The sequence below is a fragment of the Euleptes europaea genome, chromosome 4, assembly GCF_029931775.1.
Source record: "Euleptes europaea isolate rEulEur1 chromosome 4, rEulEur1.hap1, whole genome shotgun sequence".
Lineage (NCBI taxonomy): Eukaryota > Metazoa > Chordata > Lepidosauria > Squamata > Sphaerodactylidae > Euleptes > Euleptes europaea.
In genome coordinates this window covers 88,336,057-88,343,647 of record NC_079315.1, presented here as the reverse complement: position 1 = coordinate 88,343,647, position 7,591 = coordinate 88,336,057, and the positions used below count along the sequence as shown (strand labels likewise).

Genomic DNA, 7,591 nt, shown 5'->3' with positions numbered 1-7,591 from the left:
TAACCTATAACGAAGTGGGCTCCCAATAAAACCAAGCCTGAAAGAAATTACAGTGGAGCCAGTATAGTTCCTGCCCGACCCATCCGAAATGAATCACAGACACATGTCTAACTGTGCAATTTTAAGAGAGTCACTTCAGCCTAAGGCCACGAAATCCCACCGGAGTAACTCTGCGCAGGATCGCACCATTGCTGTCTTCCACTTAAAACGTGGCCCAGCAGTTGTACAGTGTTTGGAGGCCTTTACGAGTCTCACTGGCAATCCCACCCTCTCTATGTTCTCTCGGAAGTAACCTCCGGTGAAGGACGCTACTCCCGAGGAAACCTGCCCAGGAGAGTTGTGTTTCTTGCCCAGCTGGATCAAAAGGAATGAGCCTTGCTTCCGAGTAAGCCTGCCTAAGATTCCATCGTGTCTTAAGGAAATGGGAGGCCAGATCTCACCAGCCCTTCTTTCCGCACTAGTGAGTCTTCCTGGCTTTGGTTCTGGGAAGGCCACCAAAGCATCCCCACTCTTTGTAGGGTTGCCAGCTCCAGGTTGGGAAATACCTGGAGATGTTGGGGGCTGAGCCTGAGGAGGGCGGGGTTTGGGGAGGGACTTCAATGCCATAGGCCATTTATGCATGGGAGGTTTTGCCTTGGATTTGCTGCTCTCTAGATGCACATTTTCCCCATCCGAATTTTCATGGGGGCTCATTGTTGAGTTCTGAGAATTTGGATGCGGGAAATATACATCTAAAGAGTGGCAAATCCAAGGCAAAACCTACCATGCATAAACGGCCATAGAGTCCAATTGCCAAAGCGGCCATTTTCTCCTGGGGAACTGATCTCTATCAGCTGGAGATCAGTTGTAATAGCAGGAGAAGTCAAGCCACCACCTGGAGGATGGCAAGCCTAACTCTTTGCCTTCTTCTCCTGAAGGCAAGAGTGACCCACCCAGAGCTGGAGAAGGGCGGCCCCTTTGAAGGGCTCCTTGGCCCCGGAGAAAGTTGGGGGGTCGCTTCTCAACCCCAGCCCGCCCCTTCTTCTCCTGCAGCCTCAGCCCCACCGAGAATCCCCTTTGCCGCCATGTCAGGCCCCACGACCTTTCGGTCCGGAGACCAAACGGCTCCCAAATGGGGCCTGGCAGCCCCGGCCATCTCCCTGGCCCGCCCGCCCTCTCTGGGGCCACCTTTGCTCATCCGTCTAATTAGGAGATCTGTGGATAGTGGCGGACCTCACAGGCGAGGGAGCTCCGGGATGGTGAAAAGAGGCCTGAATGCCCTCCCTGGGAGGGCGGCTTTTCAGTGGGGCGGTAACAGTCGCCACATTGATCCCTGCCCATTGAAAAGAGCTCGATTAAAATGTTTGGGAACTCTCCCCTCCCCCCGCCCCGATCTGGCCCTAATTAGGGGACCCGGAGAGATCACTCAGAGGGGGAGGAGGGAAAGAGCCCCCCCACCCCAGCCCCCCTCCCGGGCGCTGCCTTCTTGCCTTTGCCGGAAAATCCGAGGGCAGGAAGAAATCCAAGCCAGGAGGCTTATTGTTGAGTTTTGGGGATTTGGATGGGGGAAAGTGTGCATCTAGAGAGTGGCAAATTCAAGCGAAAACCTCCCATGCGTAAATGGCCAGATAGTTATCATTCACTAATTTTAAAAGCCTGTAACATTGCATTTCAAAATCTTTTTTCACCCCTTCTAAACTAGTTTTGGGACTGAGACCAGTTTACATCGCAATTCCATTCCATTGGAATTAACATCTGGTCGTCTGAATCCATCTGCGTAAATGGTTTGTGCCCAAACCCGCCTCGGCCGTTTCAGGGTCCGAAACCCTGATCCAAACCGCATGGCGTTTCTCTTCCGAGTCATAGATTTGGAAGCGCTGGATTATTATGAGGAACTCGGCTGCATTCTTAAAATAGTCTTTTCTGGGAAGTACATTCTGTGGAAATCAATTATGCGGAGCCGTAACCCGAAGTGGAGGACATGAAGCCAAACAACTTAGCTGTAAAGTTTTTGCGCGGCTTGGATGGCCAGGAGTTCCGCGCGCGCCTGGCCAAGCGCAGCGTTTCCTTTCCAGAGTCTTGGGCGAGGGCTCTCCGAGTGGCAGGGGAAGATTGGGGAGGGAGGGGAGAAATATTAATAAACCCGACCTTTCGTACACAGAGAAGACCAGACCAAGAGGAGATCGTGGGACCACCTGACGCAACGGACTTTGTTTTGCCCGGTCTGCGCGGAAAGATGGGAACTCCAAGACTTTCCCATCTATGGGATGGAGGTTCCGCGAGGGGAAGGTTTCCTTTGGTTCGGCTATAATCCCCCTTAATGGAAAAGAGCCAGATGTACAAAGAAATATCATCAGGTCAATGTTCTTAATCTCGTTAGGTTAGAAAAAGGGAACCTCAGCAAAGAAAAAAAAAGATGTCATTAGCTGCATGTCAGCCCACGCTGTTTGCAAAACGACTTGAACCATAAGCTCTTTATTTAAAGGGGAAAAAATCAGACGCAACTACAGTAAGTGTAATGTGATCTCACAGTCTCGCCTCTAAAGCCGTGGCCTTGCCGAATACAACTCGGTGGAGTCCATATGCTATTGAGGAAGGGAAATGTGTATGACAATATTGGAAAGAGGCTGGTGTACCCAGGAGGCAAGACGGGGCTACAACGAGCAAAAGGAAACATCTTGGAATCATAGAATAGGATCATAGAGTTGGAAGGGGCCACCAGGGTCATCTAGTCCAACCCCCTGCACAATGCAGGAAACTCACAACTACCTCCCCCACACACCCCCAGTGCCCAGAAGATGGCCAAGATGCCCTCCCTCCCTCAAGAACTGCCTAAGGTCATAGAATCAGCATTGCTGACAGATGGCCATCTAGCCTCTGCTTAAAAACCTCCAGGGAAGGAGCACTTACCACCTCTGGAGAAGGCCTGTTCCACTGAGAAACTGCTCTAACTGTTAGAAAGTTCTTCCTCATGTCTCGAGGGAAACTCTTTTGATTTCATTTCAACCCGTTGGTTCTGGTCTGATCTTCTGGGGCAACAGAAAAGAACTCGGCACCATCTTCAAGTTCTGAAGGGCTGTCATATAGAGGATGGTGCCAAGTTCTTTTCTGTTGCCCCAGAAGGTCGGACCAGAACCAAGGGGTTGAAATGAAATCAAAAGAGTTTCCCTCTAGACATTTAGAGCGGTTCCTCAGTGGAACAGGCTTCCTCGGGAGGTGGTGAGCTCTCCTTCCATGGAGGTTTTTAAGCAGAGGCTAGATGGCCAACTGTCAGCAATACTGATTCTATGACCTTAAGCAGATGATGAGAGGCCATCTTCTTGGGCATGGAGTAGGGGTCACTGGGTGTGTGTGTGGGGGGGGGAGGTAGTTGTGAATTTCCTGCATTGTGCAGGGGGTTGGACTAGATGACCCTGGTGGCCCCTTCCAACTCTATGATTCTTCCCCGGAGAATTAAAAATAAGGCAACGTCGCCCCCCTCCCCCCTTTCAGTTATATGCCACTTAAGTTGCCGGCTGCTCATCGCGGTGTCCACATTGTAATGCTTTATTTGGGGGGGGGGTAATTTATTTAGGGAAGTGTAAAGGGTCCACACGTGCATGAGTTTCTCTGGAATAGCGTTTATGAGTGGCAGCCGAATGTGCGAACGGATTCCTTCGAAAACCACCGCGTTTCCTCTGATCTGAGACGACGGGACCAGTTTGTAGTATTTGATCTCATTCACACTGGCAAGTGACCAACGCGTTTCGTTGTAGCCATCAAGCGGTGGGGATGAAACGTGGGGCTGAAGGCGGCCCAAAGGCACGACTTCTCTTGTTTCCGACGGTCCCATCGTGGGACTGGAAAGTACCCCGTGGAAATCGGTAAAGGGCCGCTTTAAGCTATTGACAACAGAAGAAGTGAAGCAGTCATTTCACTGGCGCCAACACTGAGGTTCTGCTTGACTTCTCACTAGTATATACAGAAAGATTAAATATGTAAAGGTTTTTCCTCGTGTCTCCTTTCCCGGTGCCACTGGAGTACAACGAAGGCCAGCTGCCCCAAGCCAAACAAGCACCTGAATTTCAAGGGCAATCTCATTCATATGTGTGTGTGTGTGTAGGGGAATGTGTGTGCACGCGTGCGCGTAGCGCAGGGAAGTAGGGAACGTACCCATACAGGAGAATAGGGCATGGAGCTCAAGGGTTTAAGGCCTTTTTCAAGCCTGTGGTCCCCTTTGAAATTCTGGCAGGGGGTGGTGGGGGGCACAAGCGCAAAATGGCTACCGCAGGTGACGGAGCCGACAGCAAAATGTCAGGGAGGGAGGTTAGCATTACTGTAAGTAACTCTTCAGCATTTCATGCAGAAGCTCTGTTTAACAGAACGTCTTTAAGAATGCACATTAAAAAAAAAAAACCAACATTTTCTGGCATACTCACACAGTAAGCCAGTGACGATCCTTGTGCTACTCTGGCAACTGTTGCTGAAGTAACTTTTAAAAACTTCGCACAGTCACTCCGATTTCCAGCGATGCTGGCAGAAGCCCCACCCGGCTTTCCAAAAACGCTTGGCCGGCTCCTGGAAAGATGTTGGTGGGCCCCACGGTGTTGGGAATCCCTGGTTTAAACGGCGACTTGGGTCCCCACTCTGCCAAATTAATAGGAAGAGCGGTCACTGGGGGTGTGGGGGGGAGGTAGTTGTGAATGTCCTGCATTGTGCAGGCGGTTGGACTAGATGACCCTGGTGGTCCCTTCCAGCTCTATGATTCTATGGGTCTAGACTGTGTTAGCAACATTTGCAAACAGCATCCTCGAACCACAACGCACGGAATGAAACGCCTACACCCTGTTCATCATACAAGAACGTTTGCCCGCTAGGTCTGGCGGTCTCAGACGGTCGGTTTTGACCGTGATTAACATAAAAAACCCAGAATCCTTTGCAGCAGGGTTGAGGTTTGATGGATAAGAAAAAAAGAAGAAAACCCTTCCGTTGATTAAGGCTCACGGCATCTGCGGAGGGATTAGCCGGATGGGGCTGAAGGGCTGTCAGGTAGGCTGTTCTCTTTGTGCAGGGGCGATCTCCTAACGAATGAGGCTGAACAGAAGCGCGATTATTGCTAGTTGAAAACTTTCCCCATGATGACTCGAAGGGCAATTCAGTGACAATTTTTAATGGTCTCTACGGAGACTAGTCTTCCTAGTTAGGTGTATATATTCTTATCCCTTTCCCTAAATTCTCCTACCTTCTCAAACATCAAAGCCTGATCAGCGTCGGCTATCGTGCACAAAACAAGAAGTGTGGCCGTAACTCCCTTGAGACTTAAGATCACTGAACTATCTTAAGATAAATTAACTATCCAATCCTTATAAATCAAGCTTCCTAAATATTTTTTTCCTTTTGAAAGAACTATGGAATGCCTTTCTCAACTGTCTAAACTACTGAATGCCCCCGAAACTTAATCCTGTTTTAGAAAAGAGCAAGAGTCCAGTAGCACTTCAAAGACTAACAAAATTTCTGGCAAGGTATGATCTTTGGTCAGCCACAGCTCACTTCTTCAGATATATCTAGAATGTGAGTCGATCTATCCTAACATGTTAACCTTCCAGGACATTCAGTTGCTGATTTAAGAGTAGCAGTTCTCTTACAAAAGGATTTCAAAGGGAGATTAGAAAGCGAGACTGCTGAATTACAACTAATCATGAAGCTCAAGAGTATGCATTCTCCTGGACTTAATAGAGATCTGAGATTCCTGACTCATTACCAATGCTAATTTCTCTACGCCTACTACACCTCTACACATCACACCTAATCCAAAAAAGGAGTCTCCGTAGAGACCATCAAAAACTGCCAGCCATCACTATATTTCAAGCAACTGCGGCGGGGCATTGGGAAAAGTTTTCAACTAGCAATAATCGCGCCTCGGTTCAGCCTCACTAGCTACGATATTGCCACTGCGCAAAGATATCAGCCTCCCTCCTGCCCTTCAGCCCTTTGCCAGACGTTAGTTAGCCCTGGTACCGCGAGCTCCACCGCGCCAACCAACAGGGACAGATTCCCCACCCCCAACCCAGAAATTTTCTGCCTCTAGAACCTCCAATCTTAATCAGTGGGACGAGGGGATCTCCCCTTTCGTATCCCTAAAACAGTGATGGCGAACCTTTTAGAGACCGAGTGCCCAAACTGCAACCAAAACCCCACTTATTTATCGCCGAGTGCCAATGCGGCAATGTAACCTGAATACCACCCCCAGAGGGGGCCCAGAGGGAGAGGCTAGGGTTGCCAAGTTCCTCTTCGCCATGAGTGGGAGGTTTTTGGGGTGGCGCCTGAGGAGGGCGGGGTTTGGGGAAGGACTTCAGTGCCATAGAGTCCAATTGCCAAAGTGGCAATTTTTTCCAGGGGAATTGATCTCTATTGGTTGGAGATCACCTGTAATAGCAGATCTCCAGCTAGTACCTGGAGATTGGCAACTAGTTCCTTAGTGTTTTCTCTCTACATATCAAGACAAATGGAAAGGTGTTTGGAGGATAGCTTGTGGGCACTTCAAAGGTGGAATAGGACTGCACGCCCCTCCGCCCGCACAGACCCAGAGGGTGCCGGAGAAGCCGCTGGAGGGAAAGAAGGAAGGAAGGAAGGAAAGAAGGGAAGGGAGGGGGAAAGGGAAGGAAGGGAGGGAGAGAAAGAAAGAAAAAGAGAGAGAAAGGGAGAAAGAAATGGAGCAAGGGAGAGAAAGAAAAGGACAGAGGGAGACAGAAAAAGAAAGAGGCCATTTATACATGGGAGGTTTTGCCTTGGATTTGCCACTCGGTGGGGCGCGGCGGCAGGCTTGTGAGAGGCGAGCAGGGTGGGGCAGAGGGCGCCTCCTTCGCACCCACCGACCAGCCATGCCCCTCCGCCCGCACAGGCCCAGAGGGCGCCGGAGAAGCCGCCGGCCATGCCGAGTGTGAGCGCTCAGCTTTTGTTCCCCGCTCTCCCACCCGCCTGGCTGGCCGCGCACGCTCCAGCGGCGGCAATGGCGGCAGCTTCTGTGGGAGAGTCCGGGGGCCACTGCCAATGATGTCGGAGGTTCCCCACCCCTGGGCTACAGCCTCCCCCATCCGGGGTGGGGCAGAGCCGGAAAGGCCAGCGGCTTGGAGGAACCGTGCGTGCCGGCAGAAAGGGCTACGCGTGCCGGAAGTGGCACCCGTGCCATAGGTTCGCCAACACGGCCCTAAAACCTCAGCCCTGCTGCAATGGTTCCTGGGAGTTTTATGCTAATCAAGGACGACGTCACAGGGTTTACCACGTCAACAGCATCGCTAACCCAAAGCAAGAGCGGATCCTGTTTTTTCGCCCCCTCCTGGATGCAAGAGGTGCTAGAATCATAGATTTGGAAGGGACCACCAGGGTCATCTAGTCCAACCCCCTGCACAATGCAGGAAATTGACAACTACCTCCTCCCCACACACCCAGTGACCCCTACTCCATGCCCAGAAGATGGCCAAGATGCCCTCCCTCTCATTATCTGCTTAAGGTCACAGGATCAGCATTGCTGACAGACGGCCATCTAACCTCTTCTTATACACCTCCAGGGAAGGAGGTGCTTCGGAAGAATGGGGTGGTGGTGGTCCTGCAGGAAGCACCCGTTTGAACGCAG

General features: G+C 51.0%; 1 non-coding gene and 1 pseudogene across 1 annotated transcript; one reads left to right on the top strand and one right to left on the bottom strand.

The window, feature by feature from the left end:
- Positions 1-5,017: 5,017 nt before the first annotated feature.
- On the top strand, positions 5,018-5,145 carry LOC130477210 (U4 spliceosomal RNA; annotated as a pseudogene).
- A 635-nt stretch (positions 5,146-5,780) lies between these two features.
- Positions 5,781-5,921, bottom strand: LOC130477209 (U4 spliceosomal RNA). Its single transcript, XR_008933301.1, has one exon. It is a non-coding gene; the product is annotated as a U4 spliceosomal RNA (small nuclear RNA).
- Positions 5,922-7,591: the final 1,670 nt, after the last annotated feature.